The 26,581-nt window shown below is 43.3% G+C and overlaps 1 long non-coding RNA gene across 2 annotated transcripts; it reads left to right on the top strand.

Moving 5' to 3' along the window:
- The first annotated feature begins 63 nt into the window (after positions 1–63).
- LOC138683537 (uncharacterized) lies at positions 64–26,581 on the top strand. Of its 2 annotated transcripts, none has more exons than XR_011323030.1 (4): positions 64–539; positions 622–778; positions 19,055–19,170; positions 23,449–23,731. It is a non-coding gene; the product is annotated as an uncharacterized lncRNA (long non-coding RNA). The 2 variants fall into 2 exon arrangements; XR_011323029.1 differs by lacking the exon at positions 23,449–23,731 and adding an exon at positions 25,721–26,581 and having other exon boundaries at positions 66–539.

The raw sequence follows: 26,581 nt of genomic DNA, 5'->3' as shown, positions 1-26,581 counted from the left end.
GCCGGGCCGAGCCTCCAGCCCGCCGCCCAAGGGAGCGCCACCACTTCCCGCCTTCCGGCGGCGCCCGGGAAGGCGAGGCGGGCCGTGGTGCTTCTGAGAGGCGGTGGGAGGGTGCCGCTTCTGGGTGGAGCGGGCCGGGTCGGCCCTCCGCCTCCTGCCCCTCCAGTGCGCCGGGGAGCCCTCCGTTCTCCAGCCGGGGCGGGCCGCGCTGCGGAGGTCCGGCGGGAGGGCTCTCCCGTGGGAATGGCGGGGTCCCGGAAAGCCCGAGAGTCGGCGCCTGGGAGGGAGCGGGGCTGCTAGCGGTTCCGAGCAGCCCCGGGTGCGTGTGAGCCGCCGGGGGAGCGGCGCAGCCGAGGCCGTTGCCCGTCCCCTCAGGGCTGCGGCGCTCTGGGCGGCTGTGGGAATACCCTGCGGGCCGGCGGCATCTCCTCCACTGGCAGCTGGGCCTTCGCGGACCCTGCGGCGGTCGTGCCTTCTCTCTTGTACTGCGGCCTCTTTGACGGCTGCGTGCAATTAACAGTCTGCAGAGTGTTTGAAGGGTAAATAATCTGTTCCTTTCCCTCAATATGACTTCCTTAGCAAAGATCCCACTTGCACAGGCTCTTATCTGTTCATTTTTAGAATAGTTGGAAATCCTGCAGAAAAAAATTATACCGTTTCTCACAACATATGAGACCAACCTTCTTCCGTGGAAGTGAGAAAAGCAAACCTTTGGTGACACTCGCGCCCTTGATTATGCAAGCTGACAGTGGTGAAAGAGAGAGTCAGATTTATAAAGGTGAGAAGTGCGGATGTTTGTTTGTCAGCGTGCAGCGTCACAGAGCAGGGGCAGGTGTTAGCTTTGTTTCACTGGAGTGGCAGTCCAGCTGACCAGAGTGTGCCCCTGTTAAGTCGATGACTGAACTAACAGTTAGAACTTCCTTCTTCATTCTTGAATACCATCTATCACTCTTGTCTTACAGCCTCATTCCAGAAGAAAATAATTATCAGGAGTGGGGTTTTTTTCAGTTTCTTTCCACTCTTGTGTTTGTTCTACATTTTCATATCCATTTGTTTCTGATATCCCTTCTTTTCCTCTTACCTAATCTGTGAGTATGAGCAATTTAAGAGTCAGTAAGTAGGTTCAGGGCCTGCTAAAGAAGAGGATGATCTTGGAGTCGTTCAGGAGAGATTTAAGTTCTTTTTTTTTAAATGGCACACATCTGCTTCAGCATGGATGAAAGTAAAACCTTGCATATTCACTGGGAAAGGTACATTCTCTTTCTCAGTTACACAAAGGATTAAGCAAATATATTGATCAGATGAGACATGCAAGCAAAATATTTCTGAGATAAATTTTAGAAGAACTTATATAAGTGTCTCAAGTATTCTTGATAAGTTAATACTTGTTAATACAGAGAAAGAAGTACTTGATGTTTTGTTTTGTATAGTGTCTTCCATCCAACTATATTCTAAAATATCTCTAAATATTTTAAGAATATCTTTTGGTTTTTTAGAGTACATCTGGGATATGTTAAGGGAATTGGGAGTCTTTTCTTGGCAGCTAACTAAACACAGAAAACTCAGCTGGTTTTCTGTTCTTTAAAGATCTAGAAAGTAGTGTTTCAGGTAAAATTCTAGAAGACTGGAGCAATACAGTATACTGCAATTAGTTCAGGAGGATAAAATGGTGTATGCGTCAGAGATCCAAACAGAGCAGCATGAAGCCTTATCCTGTCTACTTCATACATTTGGCAGTAATCTTGGAACTTATCATGCCAATAAAATAGTTGAACCACACTGAAAGAGACTAGAAAACCAAGAGCAGTAGCCTTGAAACAGATCTCTCTTGCCCACTCACCCACACACATAAGCAGGTCTGAAATTCTGCCACTTAGAGGTACTAGCATAGAAGCAATACATGAGTTAAGAGAACAGACGCTGTACTGCATAACTTTATGTTATATTAAATTGTCTGAACTTACTAGTAGGTAAAATAGAGCATTATGCAGCTACTTTTGCATATATCATACTTTCTATCAACTCTTCTGTCATTTGACTGATTGTGTCCCTTTGTTTTATAGAATGCTTCATAGTTGTTTCATAATTGTCACAGAACATGCAAAACTCCAGAGTACTTGACAGCAGTCCATAGTCAAGGAACAGGATTTCCCAGATCACCATATGGTTATTTCTTAATTACCATACCGTCAAAAAGGAAAACTCCACTTAGTTTGTATAATCACTCTGTACTGAATGGCTCCTCTACACTGCAATAACTCTCTCAGTTCAGCTACTCGTTTCCCTCAGTTGAAGAAGAAGTCATCAAACTGTATGTGCATATGCACACATACAAACTTGCACATGCATAAATATATATTTTAAACATACATTGGCTAAGTGGCAGGAAGTCTAGGGATATCAAACTTCAAAATATTTGATTTAAAAAGAAGACAGCGAATGACCAGTTTTCTTCATCTCTTCCCTTTGTGGCCCTTGCACTTACACTGTTAAACTCTCATCCCTCTTGGTGCCAAAGAAGTTTGACCCATACATGTGAACATGTGTGTAACCATGTAGCTATTCTGGGAAGCTCCCCCAGCAGTACAAACTGCATGAAAAGTCTTCATTAAAGCCCATGCTGGTTGCAAGGCCTACTGTCAAGATCACTGTGGTCTCACTGAGATAGCTTCTATCTCAGAAAATACAATCTCTGCCAGAGATGTCTCTCAGCAAGCTAGTTAAACAGGTATACATTGTAGTTTGTATAATGTTCTCTTAATGTGGACCTATTTATCATTGTATCAAGTCTGCAAAGGTGTTGTCACTCCCAATTTTTCTACAGAATGCACAATAGTGTGCACGATTTGTAGTAGCACAAAGGACTCTTACAAATGCATGTTAGCCATCTTCAACAGCATAAGCTATCAGCAAACTTAGCAAAAGAGGTTTTTGCAGGTTAAAATGCACATACATGGGAAGGTGGGCCAGTATAACCGTTAGTTGAGGACATAACCCCATCACGTGTTGCAGTTCTGGAGTATGGTCATAACCTAAGGTAGGCAGTAGGTGGTTTGTCTATGGTTATATAGTAGATTATTCTCACCTCACTTTTTAGACAGCTACATCTGCAGGGTAGGCATGTACCTTTGCTATGACCATCCTAGGCTCCTTGTATAGCTAGGACAGAGAAGTGAGTACTAAAAAGGGCAAGGGTCAGCTCATCTTCAGTGGATGCCTAAAAAACGTTGAACAAACTACCATAGAAGTACCAGTTTTCTCATACCAGTGGTAAAGCAAACGAGGTCTGAAGCAGGCATCTCTTATCATACGTACCTTCATTTAAGATGAATCTTGCATCAAATGGCTTGGTAGTTTATCGCGCTCCTCTCCTTTTCTCACCATCCTTCAGCAACATCACCTGTTTCTCTCTGCAGTTTCCTGCTTGTTGCAGTCTAGACCCATGGTAAGGAAAGTACTTGTCAGCATTATCTGTATTTGTTCAAACACAAAAAGACTTAATTTCATCCATTAGATGAGCCCTCAGTTCACTTCCAGGCAGTGACAGACATTCCAACAGCCAGGCTTTAATGGTGTACCAGCTTTCTAAAAGGGAATTTTTAATTTGGAGGTGCAAGTACTTGAAGACTTTGCAAAGGAAACACACACGTGTTTCAGTTACTCTCTGTCAGTGGTTATGGTAATGCTTGAAAATAATAGACCAGTGGTCCTGACAAGCTTTTTATGCATAGCTGTGCAAAGGCAGAACAGAACTCTTCAAAATATTTAGTTTTCTGGAAAAAGGAACATCACAGACTGCTTTTTTTCTATAAGCATTATTCTCATGGCTTTTTCAGACTTTTCTCCTGATTAAAAGTTTTTGTCTATCCAATCCAAGAACAGAAACAAACCTCTATGGATTACACAATCAAAAAGGCAACACTCAGCACAGCTAAGGCTTTAAATTTCGGGATATGAAGTATTACAAACAAGCAAAGTTTCGCTACTTACCCCATACACACTCCCATTTCCATTCTTAGCCCTATTGCACCTAGAAGAAGAAAGTGGGCCTGTTTCCTGGCCTGGGTTGCAACAGTCAGTCTGTTTCTAGAGGGACCTGGACAGGCTGGAGAAACGGACCATCAGGAATCTCGTGAAGTTCAACAAAGAGAAATGCAAAGTCCTCCACCTGGTGAGGAATACTCACATGTAGCAGGAGAGTCTGGGGTGCAACCAGATGGAAAGCAGCTCTGCAGAAAAGGACCTTGGGGTCCTGGTGGACAACACATTGGACATGAAGCAGCAATTGCACCCTTGTGGCAAAGGTGTCCAACAGCATCCTGGGCAGTATTAGGAAGAGTGTCACTAGCAGGTCGAGGGAGGTGGTCTTTTCTCTCTACCATGTAAATAATTTACATTCTTTCTTCCTAGATTAAATAGAATAGTGCTCTTGCAATCTGTGGCTTGCACATCCTTATGCTTTAGTTGGATCACTAGCAGACTCCTTAAAACTCAGAGGGAAAGAGTTCTTACGAATAACAACTGGCAAAATGTAGTTCTTAACATTAATTACAGGATTAACCTACTTACTTTTGGATGGAAAGCTCCCAACAACTTTCCAACATCAATACTTAGCAGCAACATTAAAAATTACCATGGATCAGAGCACACTTCCACTAAAATCTGTGGAATTTTTGCTATTGACTTCAAGCCAGCAGTGAACCATAGTTGCATGTTTTACAAAACTGAAATACTCCATCATAGAATCATCATAGAAGCATTTAGGTTGGAAAAGAGCCTTAACATCGAGTCCAACTGTAAACCTAACACTACCATGTCTACCACTAAACCATGTCCCTAAGTGCCACATCTACATGTTTTTTAAACACCTCCAGGGATGGGGACTCAACCATTTCCCTGGGCAGCCTGTTCCAATGCCTGACAACCCTTTTGGTGAAGAAATTTTTCCTAATATCCAATCCAGACCTCCCCTGACACAACTTGAGGCCATTTCCTCTCGTCCTATCACTTGTTATTTGGGAAAAGAGACCGACCCCCACCTCGCTACAACCTCCTTTCAGGTAGTTGTAGAGGGCAATAATGTCTCCCCTGAGCCTCCTTTTCTCCAGACTTAACAACCCCAGTTCCCTCAGCCGCTCATCATAAGACTTGTTCTCTAGACCCTTCACCAGCTTCGTTGCTGTTTGTTGGACATGCTCCAGCACCAAAATGTCCTTCCTGTAGTGAGGGGCCCAAAACTGAACACAGTATTGGAGGTGTGGCCTCACCAGTGTCAAGTACAGGGGGACAATCGCTGCCCTAGTCCTGCTGGCCACACGATTTCTGATACAAGCCAGGATGCTGTTGATCTTCCTGGGCACACTGCTGGCTCATATTCAGCCAGCTGACAACCAACACCCCCAGGTCCTTTTCTGCCGGGCAGCTTTCCAACCTCTCTTCCCCAAGCCTGTAGCGCTGCATGGGGTTGTTGTGACCCAAGTGCAGGACCCGTCACTTGGCCTTGTTGAACCTCATACAGCTGGCCTTGGCCCATTGATCCAGCCTGTCCAGATCCCTCTGTAGAGCATTCCTACCCTCCAGCATATCAACCCTCCCTCCCAACTCGGTGTTGCCTGCAAACTTACTGAGGGTGCACTCGATCCCCTCATCTAGACCATTGATAAAGATATTAAACAGAACTGGCCCCAGTACTGAGTCCTGGGGAACACCACTTGTGACCGGCCGCCAACTGGATTTAACTCCATTCACCACCACTCTTCGGGCCCAGCCGTCCAGCCAGTTTTTTAGCCAGCGAAGAGTATGCCTGTCCAAACCATGAGCAGCCAGTTTCTCCAGGAGAATGCTTTGGGAAATGGTATCAAAGCCTTTACTAAAGTCCAGGTAAACAACATCCACAGCCTTTCCCTCATCCACTAAGTGGGTCATCTTGTCATAGAAGGAGATTAGGTTAGTCAAGCAGGACCTTTACAGGCAGGATCATCACAGCTATGTGATCTGTTTCAGCCTTGAAACAAGGCAAATGCCTCAAACCTCTGGGCAAGCTTGCTCTCGTATTTGAAGGTGTCATAATGGCTATAGTGGAGCTGACCAAAAGGAAGGTGTGCTCAAGCTTCAGGTAAGTTTCTTAGTGGAAACTGCTGACAAAGACACATTCACAATTATGTGCTGGACTAAGAACTGGAGCAGCTTCAGTGCCAGGACACAGCCCTTGCCATTCCCTGCTGGAGCAGCGGTGATCACAAAAGATCTAGAGAAACTCTGTGAAGTGGCTGTGGGTTGAAACACCACAACAAGATTCCCCAGAGCTTATCTGCCATACCCTACAGTCTAGGACACGACATTGGTAGAGAGTCTATTGGTCACTATAAAACCCCTAAAACTCTTTCTATATGTGAGTTACATGGCTTACGGAGGTAACTGAAGGATCTTGCTGACTGCCTACCTAGATCCCTCAAGCACTCTATGTTTGTTTTGTTATTCTTTTCTGAACTATTCTGTTCAGTTTTGCCACAGGAAACTGAGAAGTTTTTCCGTTGCAACCCAGAGTTGAAACTATTCCTATATATTTTCTTATTTACCTTTTGTTAGGATCCTGACATGGAGCATGCTATAGACTATAAGGCATTATTGTACAACTATTTTTTTTTCTTGTTCCAAGATAGAGATCAAAAGGATATAAAACAAAGAAATAAACCAGGGACAAAGACTGAATAGCTCAAGAGCAGCTGGAGACAAATCTCAAGTGTTTGGGATCTCCAGAATTTGTTTTCAAACTGATTATCTTCATTCTTCATTCCATGTAACAATGTCAATCTAATGGTACAACAAAGTCAGGTTTTCTAGAAGAGGTCTCTCATTCAGATACCTTCGTTCCCCTGTTGGTTTTGCTATGAGAGAAACTAATCACAGCTTGCTGCAACCTAGTAGCTTAGCATTCTTTTAGACAGTAGAATATTCTCTCTTGCTACTCCTCCTCTCCTCTTGCCTACACAAAGGAAGAGTAGAGGACACATCACTCATCTCACTAGATAGAGAAAGATAATTGTCTCTTTCCTTTGTCCCCAGGGGAATCTGTGTCAGGCCCCTCTCTGGCCACCAGACTCCGTGATCTCCATTTCTCTCTGTCTTTTCAGCAACCTTCTAATTTTCTGGGGGTCTGATTTCTTATGGTAGTCGTGAGGTTCCTGCAATGAATATGAAGATCAGGCCCATGTTTCTGAACTGACCCTTCTCCAAAGGGTACCCTTTGGAAGAAGGAAGCTCATTTCCTTGTTCCTAGTGTTATAGGGGGCTGGAAGGGAGGGAGCACGTGACTGAACATCAGTAATCCTGTTTTCCATTCCTGTAATTCCCCATACCTTGAATGTAGAGACTGAAGTAAGGGAAGGGTGGATATCTGGAGTCGATGTCTTAAAATGCTTTCTACATTCTTATGAAAATCAAAACTGTTGGAAAAAAAATTTGAAATGCTCGGAAAACACCCTCCCACCCCCAAATGTCATAGGGCTCACCAGTCCTGATAATAAGGTGTTTTTTTCAGTGAAGATGAGATGTATGAAGTCTAATAGGGAGGGAGAACGGGTGTATGCATATTTGTGTGTGTATGCTCACATGAAAACCTAGGTGGCTTTCAAGAATTTGGATGGCATCCAAAGAGTTTATCATGGTTACTAGGCTGTATTAGCAGTTGTGCATGGAGGATTTTTAAAACCTCATTTGAAAATGGAAACTCACTCCTTTAAAAGTCTTCTTTCCAGGCATGGAAAGCTGCCCTACAATCCACTGTGACACGCAGGAAAACATCGAGAGACTCCCGAATTAAGAAATTAGCAGTTGAGGCAGGGAGCTGTCCCTTCAATTTGTTTTGACTACATGAGCTCGCTATAGGAAACGAAAAATGTTTCCTATTTGCAAGAACTTTGTTTAATTCTGTCCTGAAAATTACATTTTAATTCAATTACAGTAACAGGGAAATGATGGTTCAGCAAAGAGGGTTCAGAAAATGGCCTACTGGCCTGAAACCTACTTGGATTAGCAGGGACTGACAGCTTTCTCTATTCAAGAAAATATTTGCCACCATCAGTCCAGTTACCAATGGCTAGATGCTCACGCAGAAAAGCATAATCGTATTTGCTGGAAGTTTCAGCAGAAGCACCAAAGAACATGTGACTATGTTCTTGCTTAGCACTTGCTAATCTCTCACACATCTAGGATGCATCTTCATAAGATACTTCCTTGGGCAGGGATCCATTGGCAGGATCATAAATTCTGTATCGTCATAATGAATTAAATACCTTAACTGTCTCAGATCCTCCCAAGCAATAGATGGTATCGTTTCTCTGTCATCGTTCTTAGAAAAATGCCATCATATTTTCCAGAGGTCTCAGCAGGGAAGTCAAAGACCCTGTGGGTATACAGTACCTATAAATCTATCCTTCAGCCTTGAACAGTGTGAGCATTTGGGCATGCTAAAGAGACCACATTGGAGGGGGGCAGGAGAAAGAAAAGGGAGAAAACAAATGAGGCCACAGTGAAGTCTTCCTAAAAAGTGTTGGGAGAACCATGCTTATCATGCTATAAACTTCTGAGGTATCTTGTGTTGAACTTAGGAATTCTGAGCAGAAATGCAGGTGACTATATCTGTAACTAAGGTGTAAAATACAAATATGTCTTATACCAAGAGAAGTCTGCAGTACAACTGGTAGACTGCACTTACCTGTCTAGTCTCTTCCCATCTTAATGATTAGTCCATGAGTTTTATGTATATCCATGAAAGCAAGCATTTGTACACAGACCCAAATTATTTTACGTTTCACAATAGATAGGGGCAAGCTGAAACAGACTGTGGTTTTTGCATTGGCTGTGCTTAAATTTATGTATTGTGAATGAAAGGCCGTATGGAAAGAAACTGTGACTAGCTAGGAGAAACCCATAATCGCTAAATGAGGTATTAGACTCCTGGTGAAAATGCTACATCAGTAATGATATAGATGTTGACATCTCCAGAACACAGAACCCAGGAATTCTTATCACTAACGATAATGTTCAGAAGCATGAACTTTTGGAAGGCCTAAAGAAGACGGCTGCTTGTTCCAGGACTGGTGTTTTTGCCAACCTCAAGCTGCCTTTCTCCTCCTTTTCTGTGACATCTATATGGGAAAATGGATCTGCAAGGCCCCAAGTGTTCTACTGCTCAGTAGAGAGGCAGTATGTATGTCAGATGGGAAAGGACCATTAAATCATGTTGTTCAGTGAGCTTTGTGAAACTGAGGCATTCTGCTAGCTTACTGACACAGAGTGCTGTTCCCTGGAAACCTGCCCAAGAAGGGGTATTTCCACAAGGCAACTGTGGTAAACAACTGACCTGGCACATTCACCCAAATACACAGGGTGAAGAGGAACCACAAAGATAGGTGCAGATAGACAGCACAGACTGCATTTGTCTGAAGGGCACATTTCTATTATCATTCACACAGTGATTAAGTATCTTTCTCTGCTGGGGTCTTGCCTGCAGGACCGATGAGGTTTCCTCATCGGTCCTGCAGGACAGATTGCAAGTTTAATACAGACTACCTTAAAAGCAGCAAAGTAGACAGTACTGTGTCTTCAGAGCAGACTGAGATTCAGAGCATTTCCCAGAGCACATTGAGAGGTGAGAGATAAAGTACCGACATATCTATAGACTATTTCCAGAAATATGACAGTGCCCCACATGTGAGGTATTAAAGAGAGCAATTATGGATTTAGATAACAGTATAAAACCAATTCAAAATTTACCTCATGTGCTATGTCAATGAAAGATGGTGGACATGTAAGCAACTTGTTAAGTGCTGCTTTTGAACGACTCGGTGTTGGTCTGTCAAGATAGACGTATGCCCTGTCAACCGGGTATGTAACACCAGAGTGCCTCCCCTGTGAAAGTCACCCTCAGAGCGCCTCTGCAAACAAGATCATGTGGTTAAGTCCAGCTTTGACTGAGGCGGAGGCATTGAGGGCTGGGCCAGCCGCAGACAGTAAGGAGAGGTAAATTGCAGCAGTCCCGTTTTTGGCTCTACCAAGGAGATGCTTCAGCCTGGGCTATGTTCTCCAGCTGAGACACAAGGGGTTTTGGTTTTGTTTTTTTTCTGAGACCATGCGATAGCATTTTTGCCTTAGCACAGTTTTATAATGCCGCTCACGTAAGCAAAAGACTCTCTCTCCTTTAAGTAATGTGCCACTGGAAACAATGGAGAGGAGAACCACTGGGTGTCCTAGAGACCATCACCTTTTCTTACAATTTCTATTTATCAAGTCAGTGAAGGAAAGGTGTATTTTCAGAAATTGTAAGCAATATTTTGACAAACCAATGCCATTTCATCTCTACTCTCTAGACATCTGGAAGTAATAAAGTAATTTTTTGTTTTGACTGAAGAGCTCCTTAAAAGGTACTACAATTTTGAAGAGACAATTAATATTTTGACCCCTGTTATTGTTTTCTTAATTTCCCTGTTGCAGCCTTGAGGATTCTCCCTTGTTCGTCCTCCTAGTCCAGAAATCTGTGTATGAAGCGTGTTACTTAATTTCAATTACAATGTTAATTACAGAAGACAAGTGGTTACTGAATCTTGCACCATAATTAATCAACCTGATATTTACTTACTACATTGTTCATGCTGGATTAAGCTGTAGCTGGACAAGCAGGGCAAGGAAAGTGAGTGACAGGAGCATTATCATGGCACACTGCCTCCCATTGGGAAAGTTCATCTTCCTTCTGAAAGAGACGCCTTCAGGGATCATGTAATTTGAATTCCCTGTGAATTTAGTGTCATCTTAGCTTGACCAGCTCTGGAAGAACATATTAACCTCCTCTTGTGATTTTCAGAAAACCATTCTAATTTAGCAAGTAATTAAGGGTCACATGTAGGATAAAGAGCTAGATAAGCTTGGATTACGCACAGGAAGCTTTGTTTCCAAGGCAACGCTAGCAGAGGGGGTGTTAATGCTGAGGTCAGTCAGTTAATGAACTGGGAATGGTTACTGGCTGCAAAAATGTATTAGAACTGGGGAAATAAAACTAACAATTGCATTACCATTTAATGATTTGATGATAGAAAACAAATGCCTACAAAGCTAGTTATCACTGAAAATACTGGAGACAAAGGTTACGGGCAGTGGGACCATTCTGCTATGTGAGGTCATGAGAAGTCCAAAACAATGACGCTTGACAAACCTCATTTTTTTTTTTAAGCTAAAATTACTTTAGTCATCATTCATGGATTTCACAGCTTCTCAGTGTGAAGCTGTCAATGTTTGCGTAAGCTGCTTTTGCTAACACATGCAACTCTGTGCTGGACGTTCATTTCTCCCTGAGGTTAGTCCTGACAGAGGTTACTACCTGTGTAACACTGTCAGAATGAAATCAGCCTGATGGATTTAGCACACTGAAAAGCAAGACACTAGGCTTCCAAGAGCTCAGGATGTAACACACCCTTTCTCAGGGCTGTAGGCTCTGGGAACTAATCTCATGGAAGATTTGACAGGGCAAACACACAAACATTATGGACACAGCTAAAGTGTCCAAGCAGCTCATACGTAGCAAACATAAGCTGATTTATTAAAACATTTTAATATTTTAAAAATGGAATCTTACATGGTTGGGTTTTTTTCTCTGCAAATCTCATAACCTTAATTTTGAGGCTTTACAAACAATGTGTAGGCTCAGTCTCCATGCACTCTTCCTGATAATCAGCAGGCTTTGACAAATAAAAGTTGTGCTCCCGTAACTCCATGACGACATATTGCTGGCACCATGAAGAACTTCTTTGGTTTTCTTCCTACTATGTTTAAAAACTCCCAGATGCACACCTCCAAACTGGGGGTCTACACTAACAACTTTCAGACCTAATCAAAGGAGGTGCAGCTCTGATTGACTTATCCAGAAGTCATACCTGATTTTTCAGGGACTTGAATTTATCTCTAAGATGTCTGACTAACTGTAAGCCTGTGCAGCTTGCAGAGTTGGATGTAAATTTTTAATTTGTTTTCAATACTTATGACTAATCTGTCTCTGAAGATAGCTAAGCCAAGGGAGCAATGACCTATGTACAAACACGGCAATAGACTTAGGGGAAGCAAAATGTTTTCATCTGGAGGTAATCAAAGCATTTCAAAACAGGATTTCTGCGGAAAAAAATGTTACATTGTCAAAATTGAGTATTTTTTTAAGGTGATTTATTTCAGCTGTAGTTTGGATGATGGGAAGAATATTCTGACTTATTAGATGGCAAAACATCTTTTATCGTAGCACTGGAACATTTCAAAATGGGATATTTTGACTTCTATATGTTTCATTTTGATACAATATTATCTATATGTGTAGGATTTTAATGTCATTTATTAACTAAAGGAACATTCAGTATTTTTAACCTCATGAAAACAAAGCATTTTTTTCTTTTTAATTCCAGAGAAATTTTCTGATTTCTGTCTAACTTAAAATTAATGCTCCTTATTTCAGAAATTCCTTTTCTCACCAGCTTTTATTCCTATAAAAATATACAAAATTTCCAGTGGCAGAGGCTTTTTAACAAGCAAGTTAAGATTTTCTGTTAATATGCAGGCATTGCATAATGTAAGAAACACTGGGAATCAGATTATTGTGCTATAAAGCAGCATTACAGAAGAGTACAAAGAGTAGGAATGACCCATTAGATATTAAATTCTTTCTCAGTTCACTTGTACCATAGCTATCCCTTGTGATCTGAGAGAGAAAGAATTACACAGGTGTTTTTCAAAGCTTTCTTTAAAACAAACAAGCATTCTCTACTTTTTGCTACAATCAGATGACATTAATGTCATACAATATACTGTAAGAGTTGGGTCATTCTTGTGTCTGGAATACAAGTACCTCTAACTTCGTGCCATGGTTTTTGGAAATGTATATCCATTGTGGATATATGAATTAGGACAATTTTTTATGCCACCTTATGTCTTTTTTTTTTTTTTTTTATGTGCAGCTTTGGCATAAATGCAGGCCATTTTGTGTTAGATCACCTCTGCTTGCACTGGGGGAATTTAGACACTCTGGTCTCTCAAACATGCACTATAGAACTTTCAATAAAAATAAGACTGTGCTGAAGGTGAGCTGACAACCTGTGACGACAGCTGTTTGGAACAGTTTGAGGCAGCAACTGGCCCAAATGAGTCTGTAGCACCTTTCGGAATGAGGAGACATCTGGAAAACACAACCTGTCAGGAAAAGCAGACTTCTTACATCAGCAGAGATTAGATGAAGGAAAGCACAGCACAGCCATTCAAAAGTTAAACTTACTGTTACCCCCCCCCCCAAAACCCCCCAAAAACCCCCAACAAAAAAAACGTCAAAAGGTAATTTACCTTCTGTGTCCAGAGGTAGCTGGAAAAAAATGTAATGGCCTTAAGTAGGTAATGAGTTTAAACAGTGGTAAGGAGAATTTATGCAAAATATTACTGGATATTTTGCATTTGTTCCAACTGCTAACTACCTGGAGAGACTGCTGACAAGGCCATAGCATCTCTGCACAAACTTTTTTAGGAGCAGCTTCTGCGCTGCTGTGTCTGCCTCGTGCTGGGCTGGACAGATCATCTCTCAGAATTTCTTCTTTCCTTCCCAGTTGCTTCCTGTGATAGCTGTTGCTCTGCTTTATTCTTCATATTTCACACTTCAGGCTAAAGAAGTCACAATAGTATTTAATTCCTCAAGTGTTTTTACCACTGCAGTTAAAGGACTTGAGCACTGTTGGAAGTAATAATTTGTCTGCATGTGAAAATGTTGTACAGATAGGGACGGAGAACATCATTTTTTCTGGTTATTTTGATTGCAAAGAATGAAAAGTAACTGTAAAAGTCTTAACTAAATCAACAAAAAGTTCATCCGGAGCTTGGAAAACCCAACGATCATGCTAGGTCTGTGGTTCCCCCCGTCTGGACTAACACCAAAGTTTCTAGAACAAAGTATCCTGATTCAAACAGTACAATGAGGCTGTTTTGTTGCAAAAAATATTCTGTGGCGTACTTCTTGGCTGTGAATTGTCTCCAGCACATTGTAGTGATGTGTGATAATCTATTGCAGATGACTGCTGAGCAAGCCCAAGTAAAGCTTTCAGCTGTCCCAGAAATTGCTTAGACATTCTCTGGTATGAATTTATCTTGGTATGTAACAAATAAAAATAACCTGCCTGACTTAACAGAGCTCAGGCTGGATAGTAATTTTGGTACCTATCTTCTACAAGTCATATCAGTGTATCTAGGCAGTCTCAGAGTCCCAACACCACTGGAAAATTTAGGTAGTCCTGCGAGGAGCAGCAAGTTGGACTCGATCCTTATGGGTGCCTTCCAACTTGCAATATTCTATGATTCTATGATTCATCCTCTGTATCATACTTACCTCCTTTTATGCTTTACTCAGCTCTAGGGCTGCAGAGTGACAACATTTGGCCAGCTCTTCCATGATTTTATTGAGCATTTTAAAAATTGAAGATCCTCATTTTCCTTTTTAGTGAGAGACCCCTTCCTAACACGCCCTTCTGTGGCTCTGAATGGTTATTTTTGGGTTGAATTTTATCAAAATGAACAACTGACCTATTCATGTTTATCTCAAGCAGGGATGATCTGAAGAGATTTAAAAACATCTGAACTTCTTTGAACACTAGAAGTTGTCAAATTTAGAATCTTTTCAATCAAATGACCTGGAAGTGAACCATGAAAAACATGGAAGCATCCCTGGCTTTGAACTTTGGCTTCTTGAGTGCAGCCTTTGGGTGAACTGCTCATGTGATCCTCAGCACAGTGCTGCTTGAAGCACCCAATTTTCTCGCTGCTACCTCTCTTCTGTCTGTGTGACGAATCCCTTTCACTTGTCCAATGTCTACCCCAGACTTTGAGCCTCGCCTCTGCTACACTTCTGTTCTCTCATTTGTTTTATCTCACGTCTCTTCTTTTTCTTGTTTGCTTTCTCCGGTATATTTATCTGCCTCCTGACAATAGGCCTTCCCTCAGCAGCTGGACATGTTTTCAGATACTTCATTGTTTCTCTAATGCAATACAACTGCCAGTCTCAATGGGGAGGACAATATAAGGAATGATCCCTAAAGCATCAGCTGATGGATAGAGAGCCATCCAAATCATTTTCAATGCAAGCATGTGCACTGCACACTTTTCCCCTTTAATTTCTGTATGCAAGCAGGAAGGAGTTATCAGTGATTTTGGTACCCAAAGGAATAACTTGTCAGCTAAAAGCCCCGTTTAATTTAGTTTTATTGAGAATAGCACTCTGAAATAGAAGGAAGAAATTGTGCAGAATTCAGGGGAAAACAAACAGTCACACACAGAGACACACTAACGCCATCCTGGTCAACCGACTGGCCAGGTCCAAGGACGTAGGATGTCAGGGCTCCCAACACTAGAAAACACAGCACAGCCAACTGGGCTGCGCTGGCCTCCGCCGTTGCTACACTGGGTCACCATACGAATTCCCATGGGAGGATTCCAGAGCCCATCCCCAACTGTCCTTGGCCAGCCATGCTTGTACACCCTACTCCTGCTCAGCTGAGGCCGCTTGGACTGAGGCTGTATTTTTCGTGATTGCATTCAAAACCCCTATCTTCCATTTGCAGCTGATTCCCACTGACCTTGGCTGTGTCTCCCTCATCTTTCGTCAGTCACGCTGAAAGCTACAAAGCCTGTTTCAGCCTACATGGCTACTACTTCAGTGTGGGTCCAAACAGTTTGTATTTTTAGCATCCAGTATTACCTAAAGGGTGGAGAGATTTCTTAGTTCTTTCAGCATTAAAAAAAAGACGTCATGTGCATTTCCCAACATTGCACTTTTATTCTGTTAGCTAGAACCATCTTAGTGAAGATAACTGATCTTGCATCACAGGAGCCCTTCTCGCCTTTCTCTGAGATACTGCTTGCTTTTTCTAGAGTACTGAGCTTGTGACTAGTGGTGCATGCAGTACCCCAGAGAATCAGATCCCTGAGCTGTCAAGTGTATTCCTCATTACTAGTATGCCCATTAGTTTCCAGTCATCACAAACCAAAGGAGTAGGCTCTAACAGCAGCACCCTGCCTGACGCTATGCTTTAACTCTGGAAAAGGTAGTAGCGCATATGTGAGCACTTCATCGGCTTGTGAGATACAGCCCCAGTGGGCATAGCCAACAAGTACAAACAGAAGATGGAGCCTGGAAAATCAGGTGTCTTTTGCTTTGTGCGCTTTACTGACAGTACGCCGTTTCTTTTGCTCTCATCAATTTAAGGCAACCCAGTTCGTATGCCTTCCTTTAAAGCCAGTGAATCCAGCTCACCGTATTACCATTACCATCAGACCTGTAGCTTTCCCAATTGCTCGCTGTGCCTGTGGTGTCTCAGGCCACAGCACGCTGCACGCAGCTTGTGGGCCTAACTCACCAACAACCTCTGTCCTGGGCAACCTACACAGAGGAGGGGTTTGAAAGGACAGGAGTAAAAACCTGCCCACCCTTCCCTAGGAAGGATTGTTTCCAACCTTTGTGTATTTTTGGAGCCTTCTGTGATACTTTTAAGGTACTTCCTTTGGAAACAGCAGTTTTTCACTTTCAAAGATTGCCTGGTATATGTGAGAATCCTTTGCTGTTACCCCTTGTGCCTTTTCTCTTCACATGAAGTTCGTAAACAGTTTTTACTTCCTTTTGAGAGGACTTAGCTATTAAACATTAGCCCAAGTGAATTTGTGCTGAACTAACATTTCCAGATGTCCTGGTTTCAGCTGGGATAGAGTTAACTGTCTTCCTAGTAGCTGGTACAGTGCTATGTTTTGAGTTCAGTATGTGAAGAATGTTGGTAACACTGATGTTTTCAGTTGTTGCTAAGTAGTGTTTAGACTAAAGCCAAGGATTTTTCAGCTTCTCATGCCCAGCCAGTGAGAAAGCTGGAGGGGCACAAGAAGTTGGCACAGGACATAGCCAGGGCACCTGACCCAAACTGGCGAACAGGGTATTCCATACCATGAGACGTCCCATTTAGTACAGGAACTGGGAAGTGGGGGTGGGGGGGATCACCGCTCGGGGACTAGCTGGATGTTGGTCGGCGGGTGGTGAGCAATTGCCCTGCGCATCATTTGTACATTCCAATCCTTTTATTACTACTGTTGTCATTTTATTAGTGTTATCATTATCATTATTAGTTTCTTCTTTTCTGTTCTATTAAACCGTTCTTATCTCAACCCACGAGTTTTACTTCTTTTCCCGATTTTCTCCCCCATCCCACTGGATGGGGGGGGAGTGAGTAAGCGGCTGCGTGGTGCTTAGTTGCTGGCTGGGGTTAAACCATGACACCAGAGTGATCGATATTGAGGAAGAGCTGTTTTCAGACTCTGTGGGACAAAGCAGCAGGAAGGAGGACATGGAAAGGCAGGGAGGTTTCACTTACCTGCCTCCCCTCTGCTGCTTGCTTTCTCTGGGGACATTATTGATGGCAGCAGTGGTGGGCAAGTGGCTTTGATGCTTCCCACTTTCCACACAAGGTGCTGTGCCACTGTACTGAGCATACGCTGCCATCTGCTACCTCTCATGCAGGGATAGCTGCCAAATTCCCTCCAAGGTCAAAGATGAGCTTTATTGTCCATTGATGGTAGGAGCCACTGGCTCAGGCGCACAGGTGAGATGGCCTGAAAATGCATTCAGGAACGATTCCCAGCAGGAATCAAAAGATGCTTCTGCTCTAGCAGGTGCAACACTAGTTACAAATGTGATTTTGCCTTTGCCACATGACATCTGCTCCATGCACTTTGCAACCAGTAAGCTACTCGCCACTTCTGCAGGAAAAGATAAAGTTTCCAGATCCAAACCTACCAACAGGAGAAGGTGGTTTAAGGCACTCATTAGCAGCAGCTGATGAGATATGCCATCCCATGTGCTCAGGTAAGTGGTTCCTACCTTTCCCACCCTACCACCTTACCCAGGTGTGGTAGGGCTGCATTCATCCTCTGCATGTGCCCCCAAGCCACAGCTGATGAAGCAGCAGCCAGAGCAATGAAGCTACCACTCAGCAGGACTGGGAGCACTAGGAGCTGGGGAAGGACCCCATCCCTCTTGCCTCTTTGTTCCTTATGAATAGGATCACCTTCACCTTCAGAAAATGAAGGTCATTCCTATTTAAATTGGTGCACAATTGGCCATGCTCACTAGGAAGGGAGGGGGCCTGGGAAGCATCTTTCCCAACAGCAGCAAGGCAAAAAGTAAACTGGAGGAGGAAGCGGAAAGAGGGTAGAACATGTTTAAGGATTACATCTTGGCGTGCACAGCATGCAATTTTACAACTCATGTCACACTGGCTTGTGGTAAGCCAGGAGCTATTAATCCCATGGGAAACAAAGGAAACCCGAGGGACTACCTCCTGCAAGCATTCTGAGAGAACACAGCAGGCAGCAGTGACGAGAGCGCAGATCTCTGGGGGCACAATCATACCTGTCTTGGAAAACACATGAAGATTTTCAAGTGCATGAATCGCAAAAGAGGGAAAAAAAAAAAAAAAGATATTTGCTCAATTAGCCTTAAGGGATCCAAGCTTTTTTTCAGCTCTGCATCTTTTGGGACTTCTTAAAGCAAGGAGCTCTGCTTTGTTGCCTATTTTATAGATGGATGGCTCTAGGAACACATGTTTAGAGGAATTAATTGTAACTTTGTTCACTAGGATGTTTCTTTCTACCAACCAGCAAGAAATCCCTTGTTTTCATGACAACCGAAAGAAAAGCAAGTGACCCTGCATTAGAGTGAAAAGAATCCGGTTTAGAATGTGAATAGGGGTACAAATTACCAAGCATAAACACATACCCAAGTAACTGGCTGTTTGCAAACTAATTGGTTTTTCTAACTGCAGTTCTACGCAGGCAAAAAAGAAAAAAAGAAAGAACAGAAGTGAGGAAAGGGGAGGCCCTGACTGTTTATTTCTCTTCAGCATAAATAGATCACCTGAGCTGTTTTAACAAAAGGTGCATTGTTTTCTTGAGCTGACTGTAGGTTTTACAGTTTCAACTCCACTTTCCTCTTTTTGTCCAGTAGGAAACTGCTCAGCAGAGGAGTTTTGAAGGATTTAGAGAATTGCCTGGTGGTACTGAGCCCGTGACAGAGAGGACAAACTTGTCATCGTTGGACAGCCTCTCCCTGGAGCCACAAAGGTATCACCTACTTGTAAAAAATGCAGCCTCGCAGCTACTGAAAAAGCATTCTATGCCCACACGTCTGTGTAAACAAATTCAGAAATGGCAGGAGACTGTGTTTAACATAGGCATTTGCAGTGTCATTTTCAAAAAGCTTCAAGGATTGTTTTTGTGTATTGCCAGGCAACATCAGCAATAGACAGGTACTTCTTGTACTCTCCTTTAGGACTCAGAATACTTCCAGTAACGGGGAACTTCACAATTGGTCTAGAAATGCAGGAGGCAGTATCAACCCACCTACAGAATACGTGTAAACTGCAGAGTACCTAATGTTACTCAAAACATTTTTTAGGAAATGCATATGGGTATGGCAAAACTAGGACCTCTGGATCCATTTGTAGTAGCAACAGGTTTAACACTATATACTCCAATCACAATTAGAGTAGTATTAGTATATTGCACAATTAGTATATTGCCAGCACAATTTGCATAAAGCTGGCAAAAAAATTTTAAAAAGCTAAACCCCCTCAGAGCCTTTAAAAAAAAAAAAATCTTTTTTCTTTTCTTCATGGGGTTCAAAATATTCAGGGTATTTCCGTATCCAAGCTGTTTTTGAAAATGTTGTCAAACTTATTAATTACATACCCAAATTAAGTAACAATATTAAGAATATTTTCAAACCACAAAATTACCAAAAGACTAAGCATTTAAACATTTTTAAAGGTAACACTTTACAGATTTATTTTTTAATACACGCCCATTTGTGGAAAATAAGGTCATTGAGAAGCGTCCCCCAATACCTGTTACTGCTTTCATGTAAATCATGGCTGTATGTTATAGTGAGCAAGGTGACAGGAATTCAGTGACAAAAGGCCTTGTTACTGGTTTCAGTGCTAATTGCAGACAGGGATAGAGGGGCCAGTGAAGCGCTCTGTGCCAGCCTCTCCCGTGGGCCGCAGGGCCAAGGGCCACAATCCAGCCAACAGCTCCTGTCAGAGTGAGGTATGCCGCTCCAGCCATGGTGTTCAAACCAGCTCCCTTCCAAGGCCCATTTCCGTGCAGTTTGACAAGCTGCAAAGACAGAGCGAAGCCTGCCCAGCCGTGGTGGGAGGAAAGGGTAGACATCTGCTGCCACAGGCACGCTCGCCCCAAAGCAAGGGCGTTTCTCCCGCTAAAGGGGTGGCATTGGCCGCAGGTAACAGCTGTTAAACATGACATGGGTGTTTGGGCTATTGCTAACCTGCTTGTACCTCAATTTCAAAGCGAAGATACTAAATTGCTTTGAACTAGAAACCTTTCCAGCCTAGTCTAATCTGCGAGGCTGTGGTTTTGCGGGGTGCAGCCGGCAGGGACAGAGCTGGCATGCATTGCCACCACCTCAGTGTCATCTATCCCGTGGCTGCCATGCCACATCCACCGCAGCTTGTCAGGGCGTGTGGTGGGCGGCTTAGCGAGGCCCAGCTGTCACACCCAGAAAACGCCGGCATTTCCCTGGGCTGCAAAGGGGGCCATGGTAAGCAGCTCGCCTGTGAGTGGCAAAGTGGGGTGAGATGAATTCAACCCACTAGCCTGCATTTTTCTGAGGCAGATGTAAACCTCGCCTCAGCAACCTCTCTGAGAGGGTAAAAACCACCTCCAGGGCAGTCCTTTGCAGTCACAGGGGCATGCATCTGGCCATGCCAGCTCTGCACACCACACTGGGCACCCGCCACCAGTCTCCACGCCTGCCACTGCCCAGGTGGTGACCAGGCGATTCCCCCACAGGCAGCGTCCCAGCGATGGAGGCTTGGATTGGCAGCACGGTGCACAGGCACCGTTTCCCTGCTCAGCTGGGGTGCTGAGGCAGCCAGGGGCAGGGGTCCTCGGGCACAGGGTGGGGCATCACACGGCACGGCGTGACACGGCATGGGGCTTGTAAGTAATCCCGCCAGGTACCGGTGTGCTCTGGCACACCTCTGAGGAGCCAGGGATGCCAGCCAAAGTGGTGGGCATTTATTTATTCCTGGTATTACCCCTTTTCTCACAAAACTCACATTCTCACAGCCGTTTACCTAAATTCAGTCATTTCCCTTCACATTTTTGTTTATACCAACAGGAAGGCATGCCTATATATGTGTTTGCTTACACATTCGTATGGGGGGGGGGGGGGGTTGGTTTACGTTTGGTTTTGGGGGGGGATGTTGGTGTTGGGTTTTTGTGTGGGGTTTTTTTGTTTTGTTTTTTGTTTTTTTTTTTTTTTTGCTAAGCCCTCATTAACTCCACTCACGCTGTCTTACTCTGTTTGCCAGTGCTTAAGTAGTGCTTTTTTAAAAAAGCAACCAATTAGCACCTCATCAGCTCCAATTAGAGGAGACAAAAGCAGTGTAAAGATAACTCAATGAGAGGGGGTGGCACAACATCATGTAATCACTTAAGACAGCGGTGAGCATTCACTGTGCTGGCTGTGCCGGGCCTATTCACCTTTTTTCCTTCTTTCTGGATGCATTTAAGACTTTTTTTTTTCTTTTTTTTTTTTTCTTTTTTTTTCTGGGAAGCCGGGCCTCCCAGGAGTCTCAGAGTCTCTCATTCAGGGCTACCTGTTTACAGCTCACCGAACAGAAGGACCTAAACAATCCTATATTGTACGCCTAGTGCTTCCTTAAACTTAGGCCTCCACAATGGCATGTTTTCAGAAGCTGGGCAGAATAAGTTAAAGGCTGGCTTTATACTCATTAAGTGTTCTGCTTGTACTGTCTTCTAATTACATGGCAGGGCAACAATGTATTTTTTTTTTCAATGGAGTTCTTTGGAGCAGTTAATTTGGTGCCTGTACTAAATGCCCCAAAACATTAATTAGTGTGGAAGGAACCCTAATTTCCTCAGCAGCTTTCCTCTCCATTTACTTCCCTTGTTTTCACATAGGCTTGGATGAGCCTCTATAATGAAATTACCTCATTAATGCCTTTATTCTTGCAGAGTAACTCATTCAAGATCTACCATTTAGTTTTAATTTAATGCTGTCAAAAGCAAAAGGTGCATTCATGTCTTTGATTAGTGCATTTTTTTCTCTCTAAAGAGTGGACAGATTTAAATTATTAAGATGGCAAGTAGTGAGTTATAATTGGATACAAGCAGCACTTCAGTGAATATTAAATGCTTTCAAAGCCTGGCCTATGTGGTCTGCTGACTATTAACTGTGTCCAGTGAGTTATTCTGTGGGTTTTGAATTAACGGCACCTCAGCTACTGTGAAGCAAATTAAGCTTAATTTTGTTTATAAAAACCGGTGAAGTTGCGTTTATCAACGTGACATTTAGTTGTAGCAGAGTCCAGTTTTCCCCATTATCCTATACTGATCTCATCACTTGGTTAGTACTGCTGACAGGGTCTCATCCTGTACTTCACAGTCATGTGAAGTCTCGCTGGAGACTTGCCTATATAAGGCCAGTAGGATAAGGCCTTTTATTTGCAATAACTACTGAGTTCTAAATATCGTCAAACAGAAACCACCTTAGCCATGTTTGACCACGCTGATTATTTGCTTGCAGAGTACAGTGGCACAAAGTATGTCTACTGTTAACAGTGAATGCACAGTTACAAACTGTTTTGATACCAGCAACCAAGCAGGCAGGATTTAACATCTGATCCTTGATCTTTAATTCTGTCTCCTCCCTCCTTTAATTTACAACTCATGTCACAAAATGTCTGAGATGCATCGGAGAAACATGTATGTCAGCAGACTTAAGCAACCTCTAGTCTGCTTGGCATGTGCATATTATAGTTTATTGTGTGGCTGCAGTGCTACCAGAGGTCAAAAATCAGAGTCACATACATGGGGACAGGACCTCTGGAGGGCTCTAGTGTGGCCGCCTGCTCAAAGCAGGCACAGTCACATCAGCTTGCTCACAGACTTGTCCAGTTGTCCAGAGCCTTTAAGTTTTAAGCATCTCCAAGGATGGAGATGCCACAACCTCTCTGGGCCTCTGTTCCAGTGTTTACCCAACTCCATAGTGATGTTTTCCTTACATAATTATAAGGAAATTTATTATATTTTTAATGCAAGCATTAAATATGATATGATAACTTGATATGATAATGTTTTATAAATAATATAAAATATAACTTTATTAGAATGCATTACAAGCTATATTTATTATAAATATATATTTATTGTATGTTATATATGATACATGTACAATATACTGTAAAATTATATTATTATTTTATTATATTATTTAAATAATACAGTATAATTGTATTATATAAATTTATTATAAGAGTATGTAGGTTACCTTTCTCAGGTTACCTTTCCCTACAGAGTATGTATATTCAGGTCTCACCTTGCGTGGCGTGAGGAGGTGGCTGGGATGGCTGTTCGTGGCTGAGGAAAGACCCTTTCAAGGAGAAAGGGGAAGGAATGGTTCTTGCTATCCACTTATTTCCCTCTGAAACATGGCATTATGCAGAAAAAGAGCCAGAGAGAGCAGACAAGACCCTCAGACTTGGAGCTAGAGCTGTGTTTGGTCTCTGCTCCAAGAACTGTCCCTGTATTTTATGCTTGTATGTTTATTTAATAAAATAATATAGTACTAGGAACACAGACAAGGAACCAGGAGTCTTCCCTCCAAGGTGAGTGTCCTTGCTGCAGGGTACCATGATCATAGGAGTCACCTGAAGAGCTCAGCTTCTGCCCCTTCTACTCTGGGGAGTATCAGATACAGAGAGCAGCTAGGGAGCCTGTTCACCAAAAGACCAAGTTGTATGTGGTGAACCCAGGGGTAAAACTGAGTAGCTACAGATAGTGGCTCAGTGAAAAACTGGCCTCAGTCTGAGTGCTGATCCCAAGCCTTATTTGCCACAGCCTGAAGACACTGTAGGATGCACAGACGTAACCTCTGATGGGTTCCTGTGCCTATGCTCAGGCAGAAGGCTTAGGTGGATGAAAGGAACCACAATGTCTGAGCAACAAGAATCACAACCAAAAAAACACAAGGATCAACTGAAGTGACAGTTCAAACGCATTTTCATTGCTCAGTGAGTATGGAAAAAAAAGAAACAGCAGAATCCGTCTGGGTATATGGGGCGGACATAAGGAGAGAAATGAGGGAAAGGTGTACGTAGGGTTAAAGGCCTGCAGAGTTCTCAGGCAAAGGGCTGGGCACAAGGGTCTCAGGGAAAGCTTGTGCTGCCCAAGACAGACCAAAGCACAGGAGGGTTGGCCTGGCTCTGTCTTTGGTGGCCCACAGCAGACACACTTTGAGGGAAGAGTGCAGGCAGCACTTCAGACATGCCGTGTTTGGCAGCAGTGGCACACTCCTTGACTGTTGCCATTTGCTCCCACCTTTGTGGCATTAAACTGATTGTGGGACCAGGCAATGAGTTAGGTTAAAAATAGCGGCCCTCACTCCCCACTTCATTGACAGGTTAATTTTAAGTTCCCTGTTGGAGTTCATTGCACTGTCCCCCCCATCCATCTACTGGCACTGTTGGGCAGGAGGAAGCAGAAATAGCAGCAGAGAAGGATGAGACAGGCTGAACCTGTCTTAGAGATTGATGGAAATGCTAGTCTCTTCTCAAGTAGGAGACAGTTTAAAGCAACTTGTAAGGAAGGACACACACCTGAGGAGCATGTCTTTGCCACCCATTTATCAAAAAGGATTCTTAACATAGGCAGTCAGTTGCAAACCGGAGAACTAACTACTCGCTGATGAACGATTACTGGTCGGAGCTCTTACACTCCGGGGAGAGTACTTGTTAAACTAACATAGCCCGTACAGATGAGACTGCAGTGCGAGAGTGCCCCCTTTTGCTTTAATGAGACTTTCAGAGCTGTAAGGGAATCACACAGAAGAAAGGCTTCACAGCATTGAAAGGTGACTTTTACAGTGGGAAATGTGGCATGTAATAGGGGAGGATGAGGAAGACAGGAGGGTGAGTTACAAAGCACTGATAGTGGAAGAATAGCACAAGGAAAATCAAGAGACACGTGCAACCGTAGGGCAGAAAAGTGAGCAGGCGGAATCTTTCTGCATTACTCTTTCTGGACAGAAAATTGGCCAAAGTGTAGTATCAGCAGGCTCTAGAGTAATGCATCGCTCAGGCATAGCAAAGAGTCTGAGAAAAGATGAAAGATCTCTGTCGCATAGCATAAGCACACAAGAAATACCACTGGGTCTGATGAAGCTAGGCACTCTGTCTGATGGGACTAACTGGCAGTCCTGCCTATGGGAGCACATAGGCATAGCTGCTTTCTACAGCCTGGTCCCCTGTCTTCCCCATCCTCCCCATCCTCTAGATTAAGGTGTCAGGGAGTGGAGAGGGCTGGCTGCTTCCTGTGGGAAGGGAGCAAGGAGCTGTGGGGACAGTGTAGGACAGTGGGGATCCTATCGCTGAGATATCCCGTCACTGAGGTGGGTAATGGGAGTTAAATACAAGACCAATTTCTCTACAGTCCTCAGGAAAGAGGACAAAAATCAAACATTCTGAATGAATGAGTAATGTGTCTGTGTGCAGCCTGCACTTCACTCTCTGGATCACAAGAATCATCTTACTTGGATATACTTACCTACCTCTCTCTGCCTTCCACTTAGATGATGCCCTTAAAGGCTTCTGAAGTCGGCTCAAGTCCTGCCCTGGCAGAATCTTTCCTTCTGTCTGCTGGAACGCTGGATGTGATCTACGCTGCATACTTCATGTGGTCCCTGCACTGGTGAATTCTTTTGTATGACCTGGGGCTATATGCAGAATACCTGGTCAAGTCTTTTATTCAGTTTGATAAAAAGACCCCTGATGCAGCCAAGCATTCAGCTGAATGAGCATTTCATTATGAATAGCACAAATATTTGAATTCAAGTCTATGTCAACAGTCATTGATTGAAACCTTCATAATGAATGCCTGTGGAAACTAAAGGTAGATGAAAGAAGAGAAGATTCTTTGTAGGGCTAAGTTAGGGTACCAAGACAACCCTGCTTCCTGTGAGCAGATCAGCTGTGTTCTGCAGGAAGCCAGCAATGTGCAGACACTAGTATTCTGCTTAGCCCCTGCATCACAGTAACAGTAAGGTGGTTATGGTGAAAGCAGGCTGAAAATTCACATCACCTACTAAAAGGTGGTCATGTAAAAGAACGTGGTCTAACTGTCGAGAACTGGTGGGCTGAGTGACCGCAGGAGAAGAAAGCTAGTGATTAATGCAATGCTCTGGTGAAAAGGGTTTATGTTCCACTCAGATCTGTGGTTTATGTATTTGCATGTGAAATACAAGGGGGTTAATAGAAGCAGCAAGTAAAATCAGTCATTTTCCTAACAGACAGCAGCAGTGAGACTTCAGGAAACTAGCAAGCTATAGGGTGATAATTCCTGTTTTGAAAATACTCAATGCATATTGGTTTTGAAGATCTTCATCAGGGAGCCAGAGCAACACCAATAAAGAAAAGAAAATGAGCAGAGAAAA

Source organism: Haliaeetus albicilla, chromosome W (assembly GCF_947461875.1).
Source record: "Haliaeetus albicilla chromosome W, bHalAlb1.1, whole genome shotgun sequence".
Taxonomy (NCBI): domain Eukaryota; kingdom Metazoa; phylum Chordata; class Aves; order Accipitriformes; family Accipitridae; genus Haliaeetus; species Haliaeetus albicilla.
Note: the sequence above shows the minus strand (reverse complement) of the source record. Positions and strands in the feature narration are given on the sequence as shown.